This window comes from Camponotus floridanus, unplaced genomic scaffold (genome assembly GCF_003227725.1).
Source record: "Camponotus floridanus strain SB8 unplaced genomic scaffold, Cflo_v7.5 scaffold116, whole genome shotgun sequence".
NCBI lineage: Eukaryota > Metazoa > Arthropoda > Insecta > Hymenoptera > Formicidae > Camponotus > Camponotus floridanus.
Genome location: NW_020229233.1, coordinates 90,307 through 102,409, shown reverse-complemented (window position 1 = coordinate 102,409; position 12,103 = coordinate 90,307). Strand labels below are relative to the sequence as shown.

General features: G+C 33.8%; 1 protein-coding gene across 1 annotated transcript in view; it reads right to left on the bottom strand.

Moving 5' to 3' along the window:
- LOC105254180 (nephrin) overlaps window positions 1–12,103 on the bottom strand; it is a gene marked incomplete at its 5' end in the record, with an annotated part of 114,378 nt that overhangs the window by 49,787 nt on the left and 52,488 nt on the right. The gene's annotated exons all lie outside the window — the stretch shown is intronic.

The following is a 12,103-nucleotide window of genomic DNA, read 5'->3' as shown; positions in this document are numbered from 1 at the left end:
CTTTGCTCCTTTTCATGTTTTAATGAAACGATAACCTACACGTGATCTCATTTCGTCCGTTGTCCGCGTTTGTTCGCTTTTGATGTAATCCCTCATTTGTACTGCCGCTTGCATCTCGACAGAGCGCTCGGCTTTTTGGCGTAGAGTAGCTGCTTATAATTCCGACTAATTAAATTCACCTGAATGCAAGTCGGTGATCACAAATGGTTAATATCGTTAGTTCATAAAGCATTATTTAGCGCAGAGAGTTAAAAAGTATCCGCATACTTATCATCCAATTAATCGCGACACGATTTCGATTTATATCAATGATTCATTGTAGTATTCGTCGTAGAGGAAAATATCTGGTACTCTGTATCAGGTCAAAGATTGTGAGAAATGGAGAAAGGATCGACCCCAGTTAAGATTTACTAACAAGGGTATCAAATAAGCTCTATAAATCCGAAATATCATGTTCGATACGGTACGATTCGATCAAAGGTTAGCCAGACTGATTCGTTACATTAATCTTCTCGAGGTTTTTTTCTCTTCCTCTCGGCGGAAGCTCGACCTTTCTGCAGTTTACAAGAAAGATTGAAATCCTTCGTCTCCGATTTCGTCGATTCAAATCATATCAACGATTCCCAATTACATGACGCGGAAAATTGAGAAAGAAGAAGATACAAGAAATTTTTTCGCGTTATTAATATTGTAATATCTTCTATTATTATGTGTATTCACGCGAGCGCGTATTCATCAGCGTTAGATAAAAACATTTTTCTACGCTTATGCAGCAAATATACGCTGTGTCATATAACTTTATACCATCCTAAAATATACGCGAGATATATAAAAGTTTATTAAAAACATGCAGACATAAATGTTTAATGTGTACTGGCTATCTTAATTTAAAGCGTTGTACATTTACATAACGCAACGTAAGCATTTGTTCTAATGAGCATATAAAATGTACAAAGTTTGCTTGTTAAGCGCTTAGGAAAGTAAAGAAACAATTTTTTTCTTAATAGGAAAAAAACACGTTTTTTTCATTGAAAAGGCAAATTTAATTTTTTTATCATTTTTTGTAGTATAATATTATTTTTCTTCATATTTTTTTTGTTAATGTAATAAGAAAATATAAAGTTGATATATTTTTAATTTATCTTTTTTATGAAATAAAGTAATTTTAATGAGTTAATGAGATTTTGCGGTAAATTGTGGCAACACCAAAAATTTTTACTATGCATTTAATTGAAAATTATCCGAATTATATCGTAATTGATATTATCGTAAAAATTTAAATTATCTTCGAAAAAAAATTAATTAAAAACACAACTTTAATTTTCTTTTCATTATATTAAAATGATGATTGAAATATATTTTTCAAACTTCGAAACGTTTCTGTATACACAATAAAGACAATTCTTTCATGTTCAAGATTTTGATTTGTTTTCGAAAAATTTATCTAATTAAAAATAATAATTATATATCTATAATTATATATCTAATAATTATATATCTATAATTATATATTTATAGATATGTAATTATTATTTTTAATTACTTTTAATTAGATAAATTTTTCGAAAACAAATCAAAATCTTGAACATGAATGAATTGTTTTTATTGTGTATACAAAAACGTTTCGAAGTTTGAAAAATATATTTCAATCATCATTTTAATATAATGAAATGAAAATTAAAGTTATTTTTAATTAATTTTTTTTCGAAGGTAATTTTAATTTTTACGATAATATCAAATACGACATAATTCGGATAATTTTCAATTAAATGCATAGTAAAAATTTTTGGTGTTGCCACAATTTACCGCAAAATCTTATTAACTCATTAAAATTATTTTATTTCATAAAAAAGATCAATTAAAAATATAACAACTTTATATTTTCTTATTACATTAACAAAAAAATATAAAGAAAAATAATATTGTACTACAAAAAATGATAAAAAAATTAAATTATACTTGAAACTTGCGGTCTACATTTAAAATAATGTGATGATTAATTTAAATGCATCATGTAAGAAATCAGAAATAATGAAAACTTGCAATGATCAAAATATAAAAATTTTAAATATCTTAAAAAAAGAAAATTTTGAAAAGATTTGTTGTTATTTTTCACATAAAAAATTATACTTTATAAAAAACATTTTATTTTTTTCAATTACATCTCTATATGTAAGCGCCCAAAATAAACGAAAAACTATTACTTCTGCAAGAAGAACAGCCAAGTTTAAAGCGCTGTACTTTATATTATCTAGAAGAAAAAAAAAGATACGACTTGGTTGATTAGCTTCGAACTTCTCGACCATTCCTGCGAATAATGAATACAGTTTTATTCTTAAATCGCGACGACGATGGTGAAGAAGTTTCCAACGAAATTATCGTTAGAAGAAGATTTCGCTGTGCGACGCATTGCTACTACGAATAAAATCCAAAAAGTATCCGCAATTATTTTAATTTTGCGCCGCGTGTCCTATCGGTTTATTTCCACTTCTCACGGTTCTACCAGTGAACAAGCGGGCATCCCGGGTGAAAATAATTCGTGCGATAAACCTCTGCTGGGGAAAAATATGCCATTACCTGATGAATACGCGCTCCATTTGTAAATGCGACGATTTTCGAGCGCACAAGCGTTAAATATTAATTTTCTCGGAATAATGGGATTTCAAAACCACGGTACACACAACTGAATGTGACACGCGATGTACCCCCGACTGGCGGTACTTCGGAATTTGCGCAGAAAGACTCGATGAACCGTGAAATAATAATGATCCGCGATTAAACTGCGTTATACGTGCGACCATCGTTCAGCGCGCCGTACGTTTTGATAATTTATTTCGCAACGTTCGTGCGCACCCCTCCTGTCACGACTCATATTAACGACCGTCGTTTATTTATTATCAAACGTTTGCTAGCTGACCGAAGGACCAGGTCGATTTACTCTTTGATAGGAACATCGAAAATGTTCCATAAAACCCAGAGATCTGATCCAAACATAGCTCCCTTGATTTTTCCCGTAGTACCAAAAGTCACAAGTTGACATTATGCTTGAATACAACAGTAATGTATTTGTAATTTGCTACAATGGTGCGTAAAATTTGAAAAAGATATCCAATGTAAAGTATTTTTTTTCTATAAAAGGAAAAGAGAGGAAGAAAAAAAGTGATATTTATTATATGTGATAAAATACATTTCTATTTATCAGAAAAAATGAAGAACATCAGTGTCACCTTTATATCAATATAAAAAAAAATTCATTTCATTATAGAATATAAAATACTTTAAATTGATTTAAAAAAAGACGTAAATTATTTACATGCAGCATTCTCTCTCTGTAATTCAGTTAAAAATATTTTCCACTTTTCTTCACATTCAATATTCTCCTTGAAATGCTGCACGCGACCTCTCTTTACGCCATAAATATTTTTATCCAATATTTTTTGCCAATTAAAGAAGATCCAATCAATCATGAATTTAATGCGTTTGACTCTATTCCGTTGTAGAATGTCGATAGATCCTCCGGAGCAAAATGAGATCTACACTGAGGGAAAAATTATCTTGAAATAAAAAAATTTTAGTTAACTCGAGAAAGCTATTTATTCGGTGAGTACTAATCACGTATTTACTTGTATTTCAAACGTCTGTTTGCTTAAGTTAAGTATTTATTTACATATGTTTAAAAAAAATATATATACTTAAAAAAATATAATTTTTAATTAAATATTTTTCTTTCAATTTTACAAAATATTTATTAAAATACATTTTTTATTCCCAAAAATTTTAAACTTTTTAATTTTAAAAAATAATATTTAATTTAATAAATTATAGTATATATTTTACGAAAATAGTATTTAAATATAAAAAATATATAAATGAAAATAATGCACTTAATATAACATGCATATTTAATTAAAATTAAATGCTTTTGCTTAAATGAAATAAACAATTCCTTCCATTTAGAGCAAGAGTTTCAAGAAAACAAATTTATTTGATTCAAAAAGATTTTTCCCTCAGTGTACGTAAATTTTCACAACCAGGAAATTGCATTTTCCCATCCACATGACGAAAGTCAACCTTCGCGAGGTTAGGAGAATACTTTTCCGTCCATTCGCGATTCACCTCCATCCAACGAGCAGTCATGCAAATGCTCGAACGTATGTCCATTGGAATCGCACGACCAGCCGGCGGGGATGAGAAGAAGGTGAGTTGGGGAAAGAGGGAAAAAGGGTGGCCGGAGGGTGGTAAAGAGGTTAGAAAGCGTAAAGTCGCGTGGAAATCGCTCTCGTTTGTCCATAAAAGGCGGCAGAGAGGCGGATGTAAGGCCGCATACCGATAATTCCACGGAGTGCTCCATGGAATTTATGAGGTTTAATCCTTTGCGGAATCCAAGAGAGGCGGCCCTCTTTTCCTCCGCCCTCCCCTCCTACCCCCGATGCCACCGTGTACGGTAGTTTAAGAGGGTTGAGGATGATCTCGGCCTGACGATGAGGAGGAAAGGGGGAGGGGAAGGCTGCACGCCCGAGTTCAAAGGTGCAGGAGGAAGAAAGCTCGCCGCTCGTCTCTTCCTGCCTCGTGGCAAGAAAGCGAGCTTTAACGCCGAGCAATAAAACCCGTGGAGTGTCGTAATGCCTATATAGGAATAATGCCCGCGAATATAATATCTTGAGAGATATGTAGATATACTCTGCGCATAGGCTGAAGATGCATTCCAGAAGAAAGGGGTGGGCGGAGGGCGAGGAAGGAAGAGAGGAACGGTGCGCTTATTTCCTGCGTTATTCGGCGAAACGTAAAGCGGAAATTAAAGCCGATAGACCGATTAATGTCACGCGGCCCAGATAATTATGTACGTTCGTTTGACGTGTCTACCCCCTTTGCATCGGTCCGAGGACATATTTACATAACGGTTATATTGAATCGTTCCAGCGCGAGTTGAATCGTTCGGCATCGGTGGTGATGAGGGAGAAGGGTTGCGAGGTCGCATCAAATATGCGATGCGACTCATTTCAGAGAATACGTGATAATTCGAGCGGCAAATTACTCGCGAGAACAAAACTATTGCGGTTGGTAGAGATAACCCGTGTTTAGGATGTAAATATTTAAGTTACGACATCGGGTGGGTTGGACATGTCGTTGACGTTCATCGCGGATCAGTCTCTGAACGCAAATTTTATCACGCAGGTGTCGTTTGTGCTCTTATCATTCCGTCGCACTGAGAAAAATCGTTTGTACCAACAAGAAGTATATGATTGAAGGCATTTTGGTTAAATCAAAAAATTTCTAGTTATCATGATAAGATTCGATTTTTCATAACTAGAACGTTTAATAGATTTTATTATAAGGATTTGATTAGTATTTTCTGGTTGGATCTATAAAATTTCTTGTTACATTAATATTACATTAATATTTTCATTAATAATTGCTTGTTTCATCAATATTTGCCATAAAATGTATATAAAGAATTAGTATTAACGTTAAGGATGTATTGGAGATATATTACAATCAATGAGATCGCCGTGAATTTTTAATTTAACATTCTTAATGACATTCTAAATCGTCATGAATTATTTTTTTACTTGCTCCTTTCAAAGTTATTAATTTTTGAATTTTGCGATTTTAACATAGGATCTTATGTAAACGTTCAAGAGACAGGTAATCAATTATTCACAAACTACAAAAAAACAATAATAAAAATTTCATTTTGTAATATTATATTCTTCATACATGTAAAAATGTTCTCACAAAGTTTTAAAACGATTTACTTGCTCGTTTTGAAATTATTATTAAAAAATAACTGCGATTATCAGTTTCACGCAATATTGATGATAAAACGTGGCAACATTTTCTTGGAAATTAAGACTTATTTATATTAAAGAATACTTTGAAGTATGATTTCGTGATTTTTAAAAAATTTTTCATCAATTGGAATTCGTATTCTGCCCAACTTTTTGAGATGATTGAGACTTTTTAAGAACTGCCCAGATTTTTGAGATTAGATGAAAAAAATTTTAGACGACTTGGTGCTGGTGAGTTTTTATAACTGGTGATATTTTATAACTAGAACGTTTAATGAATTTTACTATAAGAATTTGGTTAGTATTTTCTGGTTGGATATAAAATTTCTTGTTACATTAATTTCTTTGCTTGCCACGAAGGCAAGGCGCCACACAGGCGGCGAACCAATCTTAACTTAACTTGTATTCAATATTTGCCATGAAATGTATATAAAGAACTAGTATTAACATTAAGGATAGGCGATTTTTCCAAAAAAAATCGATTTTTTGGATCGATCTAGATCGGAGACTTAAAATTCGATTCGCCAAAAAATCGACTGTTAAGGAATCGATCTATCAGAAATCGATCTCTTTATTTAATTTTACAAAATATTAAATATTTCCAATCGTATTCAATTATTCTTCTCACATTCAACTGCGGTTGGTTAATTTTTTACAATTCCTTACATCATATAAAGAAAAATTGTGGATCAAGGCCGGGTCTACAATAGATAATTTAAGCCTTAAGTCTTAAGAAATTGACCAATCACACTCGAGTATTCTTTCAAATATTCTCTTCATATTTGATTGTGATTGGTCAATTTCTTAAGGCTTAGAGCTTAAATTACCTATTGTAGACCCGGCTTTAAAGTAAAGACTAAATTTCCTTTCAACTAAATTTGTATAAATACTATGCATACATATACGAAAAATCAAGGCGTAATATAAATTTTATACTTTTATTTTTTAGGACTGATCTCTAATCTTAAGAATCAATTCACTAGATTAATCGAACATGTAAGATCGATCTAAAAAATCGAGAATCGGATATAAAAGAATCGATTCTTCAAAAGATCGATTCAAGATCGCCCATCCCTAATTAACATTAAATCCAAAGTATATTTTTTTTTCTCTTACGAGCAGTGCCAGAAAGAGGATGCTAGCTCTCTGATTGTGTGCGTTTGAGTTGCATCCTCTTTTTGCATCACTGTTTATCAGTTTAATTTCTAACAAACTGAATTTAAAATAATTTATTTCAATAATCTGGATTGAATTTATTCAATAATCTTGTTGGAATTCAAAATATTAAACAGACTTTTGACATTAGATGGAAAAAATTTTAGACGACTTGGTGCTGGCGAGTTTAGTATTATTAACCAAAAAATTTGGTAAGTTTAACAGGAAGATATTAATCAGATTCATCTGGTAATTTCTACAAAAATTCTGGTTCGTCCATTTTCCAACAGACATACTGATTGAATCTACCAGAATTCTAATTAATGCAACCAGATTTTTTCTCAGTGCGATCACCGATAAACCATGCCTGAGATTCTTCCTCTTCACTCGCGATCTATTCGAGATTGATGGAAGTGCGAAAGTGCCGTTTAATGGATGCGCGGGATATAACTTTCTCGTATGTATCGCACTTTTTCACGAGCATCGTGCAAGCGCAGACTCCGCAACTTTCTCGTCTAATTAAAAATAATTGAATGCAAAATGCGCTTTAATTCGCCAACTTTTAGACAGCTTGTGATAGCAGCTTGTAATTATGCGCGCAAGCTATATAAGACCCGCACTTCGCTAAAAGCGCTCGCGCGTTCTCACGTTTTTACCATCGTCCCTTTATATTTTTACGAGTATGCATCGCTCGGTCATAACGGATATACGGCAAAAGATACGGGTGCTGAGTTTTTACGCCAAAAAGAGAGAGGTGGGAGGAGGGAGAGAAAGGCAAAAGAGAGAGGAACAATAAAAGGGAAAAAGAATAAGAGAAAAAGAAAAGGAGCAAAGTGCGTACTCTGTACGCAATTTCTTGTAATCAACATTAAGACACGGTATGCAACAATCTGCAGTGACATTTATCGATGCTCGTTGATCGTTATATTCTACAGAATTGATTCGCGAGAAAGAGCTATCAACATTATAGTTCACGAGTTCGTCGTTCATTTTTTAACGTCTTTCGCAACGAGCCGAGGAAGAGAAAATGCCCGTCTTATCGATTACATTGTCGGGTTCCTTCCTCATTTATCGTCGAGAGTACGCATTGTTCGGCAGGTGCGCCAACAATAAAAATTCACTGTAAAATTCACAATAAAATTTAAAAATTCACAATAAAAATTCTGCTAATATATCGTGAAAAATGTGCGTCTGGCACATGGCTAACGCACCATTACTCGCATATTTCGATGTGAAATTATAAAGCGTACACGCACGCACGCGCGCTATGAAAATTAGGTCTCCGTGAGTTTAATTGAACGACCACCCACGCTCTCCCGAATGTTTGCTCGTAGACGCGCTAAAGGTAGATATATGATGAGATAATAATTGGACGGGGCTTACGGGACATTCGCTGTTCTTCATCGTTCGTCGCAGTTGTCGCCATTAAGTGCACGCGTCCAATAAAGGAGATTCGGATGCGAGCAAAAAGAAAGATGGATTTTCGATAATTTCCCGAACGAAATCGATGTCCGTCGACATATCCGACTTCGCCTGATCTCGTAAATTCCATTCTCCCAATGAAAATCGCGTTTTTTCCGCGCGAGAGAGCATGCATTATCACTTTGCCGAAAAAAGTGTCTGCCAATCTTTTTATTGGTCATCCTATCGTGAATACGTATCAACGCTAATAGTCCGCGTTTGTGTTTTTATAGTCTCTAGTCTTTAAATTGACGATAATTTAATCGTCTTAACTTCGATCGAAAAGCCAAAAGTTTGATTTTTTTTAACGCAAAAAAAATGGTTTTTTTTCTTTTACAGCAAAAAGAGATTTTTCTCGCGAATTGCATCATAAGAGATGTAATTATGTCTTTTCTCTAAAGATTTACGCATTCGTAGATGTTCCGGCAAAAAGCTTTTTCCACTAAAACTATTAATTTTCTAATCGCTAGTCTTTAAATTGACGGTAATTTAATCATCTTCACTTTGATCGAAAAGCCAAAAGTTTGATTTTTTTTTAACGCAAAATATGTTTTTTTTCTTTTACGGCAAAAAGAGATTTTTCTCGCGAATTACATTATAAGAGATGTAATTATGTCTTTTTTCTAAAGACTTACGCATTCGTAGATGTTCCGGCAAAAAGCTTTTTCCACTAAAACTATTAATTTTCTTTGTGAGCATTAGTAGCTTTCCGCGGAGGCGTCGCGAGGAAAGGGAGGAATATTCGATTCTGAGAAGATAATAATAAGATCGTGACACTGTCGATGAGCATCGGCGAAATGGGGCGAACCAATTTCAGATGCACTCCGCGGGAGCGTGATAAAGTCAGGGAAACCGCAATGACTTTTCGCGCGACCTCGGCTGACCCGAAAGAAGAATCCCCTCTCTGTTGGAATTTAATAAAAATCCGAAAGCTTCCGAAATCGAGCTCGCAGTTCGCCGTCTTGCCGAGGAACATTATGCGTTTCTACTCTCTCCTCGGTGTGCATTGCCCTCTTCGATTTTATTTCGCTTTACTTTCTCCATCGCTTCCTTTTAAGGATGGGCGATTTTTCCAAAAAAATCGATTTTTTGGATCGATCTAGATCGGAGACTTAAAAATCGATTCCCCAAAAAATCGACTGTTAAAGAATCGATCAATCAGAAATCGATCTCTTTATTTAATTTTACAAAATATTAAATATTTCCAATCGTATTCAATTATTCTTCTCACATTCAACTGCGATTGGTTAATTTTTTACAATTCCTTACATCATATAAAGAAAAATTGTGGATTAAGACCGGGTCTACAATAGATAATTTAAGCCTTAAGTCTTAAGAAATTGACCAATCACACTCGAGTATTCTTTCAAATATTCTTTTCATATTTGACTCTGATTGGTCAATTTCTTAAGGCTTAGAGCTTAAATTACCTATTGTAGACCCGGCTTTAAAGTAAAGACTAAATTTCCTTTCAACTAAATTTGTATAAATACTATGCACACATATACGAAAAATCAAGACGTAATATGAATTTTATACTTTTATTTTTTAGAATTGATCTCTAATCTTAAGAATCGATTCACTGGATTAATCGATGATGTAAGATCGATCTAAAAAATCGAGAATCGGATATAAAAGAATCGATTCTTCAAAAGATCGATTCAAGGTCGCCCATCCCTACTTCCTTTCTTTTCGTCCTTTTCACCGTCCTTTTTTTTCTTTTCCTTCCTTCATTCTATCTCCCTCATATTTCGTCGAGGAATGCATTTCATCTATCCCGAATAACTTCCAGACAAATTGCGTCGTCGAACGATACTTGGATACGCCATTTCGCAGGAGAATTGAGGTATTTGTTATAAATATTGGTAATACAACGCACGGTTTGTTATTCTGTCGACGGATCAATTGCATGTCGTCTCCCGGAAATTGCGGGGCTGGATCTCAATTTAGATTACTCTCATGCAAGAATATCATTACATGTATGTTACATTGTATATAAATTGCATGATATATTCAAACTGATGTTAAATTATACAGAGTATTTGTATAATTTGATACAAATATGTTAGACACTCTTATTCACTATGTACATACTCTTGACAAATAGATCGAATTTTTCTTAACGGAAATTCAAAGATAATTTTTTCGCTCTTCTTCAATTTTCAATGTTAAATATTTTCATAACTGAGCTCCAAATTAATTTCCAGTAGAATAAATTTCGCTCGAGAGATTAGTTAAAGAAAAGGTTGAATAAGTGTGTTGAATGACACATATACACTTTTATATAAAATCATCATGGAATAAAAATTTTATCCACATCGGCAGAATGGCTACATTGTACTGTAAAAATTTTTTGATATCTTTCAATTAATATAAAATACATTATACATTAAAGAAATAAAAGAAGCCCCGTCCTGGCTTTGGAATCTCGCGATAATTTTTCAAGAGACTTGTGTAAAAATAATTTTTTCCTCTCCTTTTATCACTCCCATGCCAAATGCGAAATCCACTACATACGACTGCAAAAATATTAATGTTTATTGTAGAGACAATCGCAAAGATTCGCACAATCGAAATGAAACCGAAAATTACGATCGTGTAAAAATCAAGTTGATTACATCTGTCATCGACCAAAGTTTTAATATTGCCCGGCAATTCTTCCTCGTGATCCGAAACTGGGAGAACGGAAACGCGAAATACCGTGGGAGAAAGAAGAAATCGGAAGCACGTGGGCTGCGGGATAAACGGGATTGTGCGGATCCGGGCCGGGCCGAGAGGCCGGGTTAAATACTTTCCCGCTTCGGTATTCAGCTTCGTTTACTCGACAACGCAGAGATTTTCCCTTTGGTACAATTCGCAAATGCATTCCTTTTACGCCGATTCACAGAGGGAAAGAGAAGCGGGCATGGATCGATTGTACCCTTTGGATTTATCCTCCTGAGAGACCGCGGGCGGTGTTACACTTTGTAACTACGGTGCAACAATGGAACTACGAAGCTTTACGAGTTTCAGTTATCTGTGCCTCAAGCTTTGCGCTTTACAAGAAGAGCATTCTTAATATTTTGTAATTTAATAATGTAAACACTTTATACTTTTTCTCTTTATGCACATTATGATATTATTACACAGGCCTGCAAAAAAGGGAGTTAAAATTTCTTTTTAAGATGCAATTGTGATTTTTGACGTAATTTTGTGTCTGAATCCGAATCTGGCCACCGAATTTGCGTAGCACAACAGGTTTTTGAGTTATTTGTAGTTGAATAACACAAAAATCGCTATTTTAGCCAATTTCACGAATTTATTGAGAGTAAAGCAAATTTTTTAAAATATTTCTGTCAATGGCATCGTATAGTACTTACCTTCATCTTTCGAATCCACTTTCGATTACCGCCGCACGATTTTTTTTCACTCAGATATACAAGACTGGTCATGCATAGGAATCTAATAATCCAATTAGGATAAAAATATACATTTTTAAACCTTCCGTCACCTTTTGAAATTAAAAATGGCGCATCCAATATGGTGAATAGAATCACAATAAGAAGGCATAAAATTTAGAAAAATTTATCAAAATGTGTAACAACTGTATTAGATATTTCTTTACAATACTTTTTTGGACAACCGAACCTAACATATGTCAGTCTTTTCAACTTTCAACATCATGGATCTACCATATTGATGTCTAACTACCATATTGA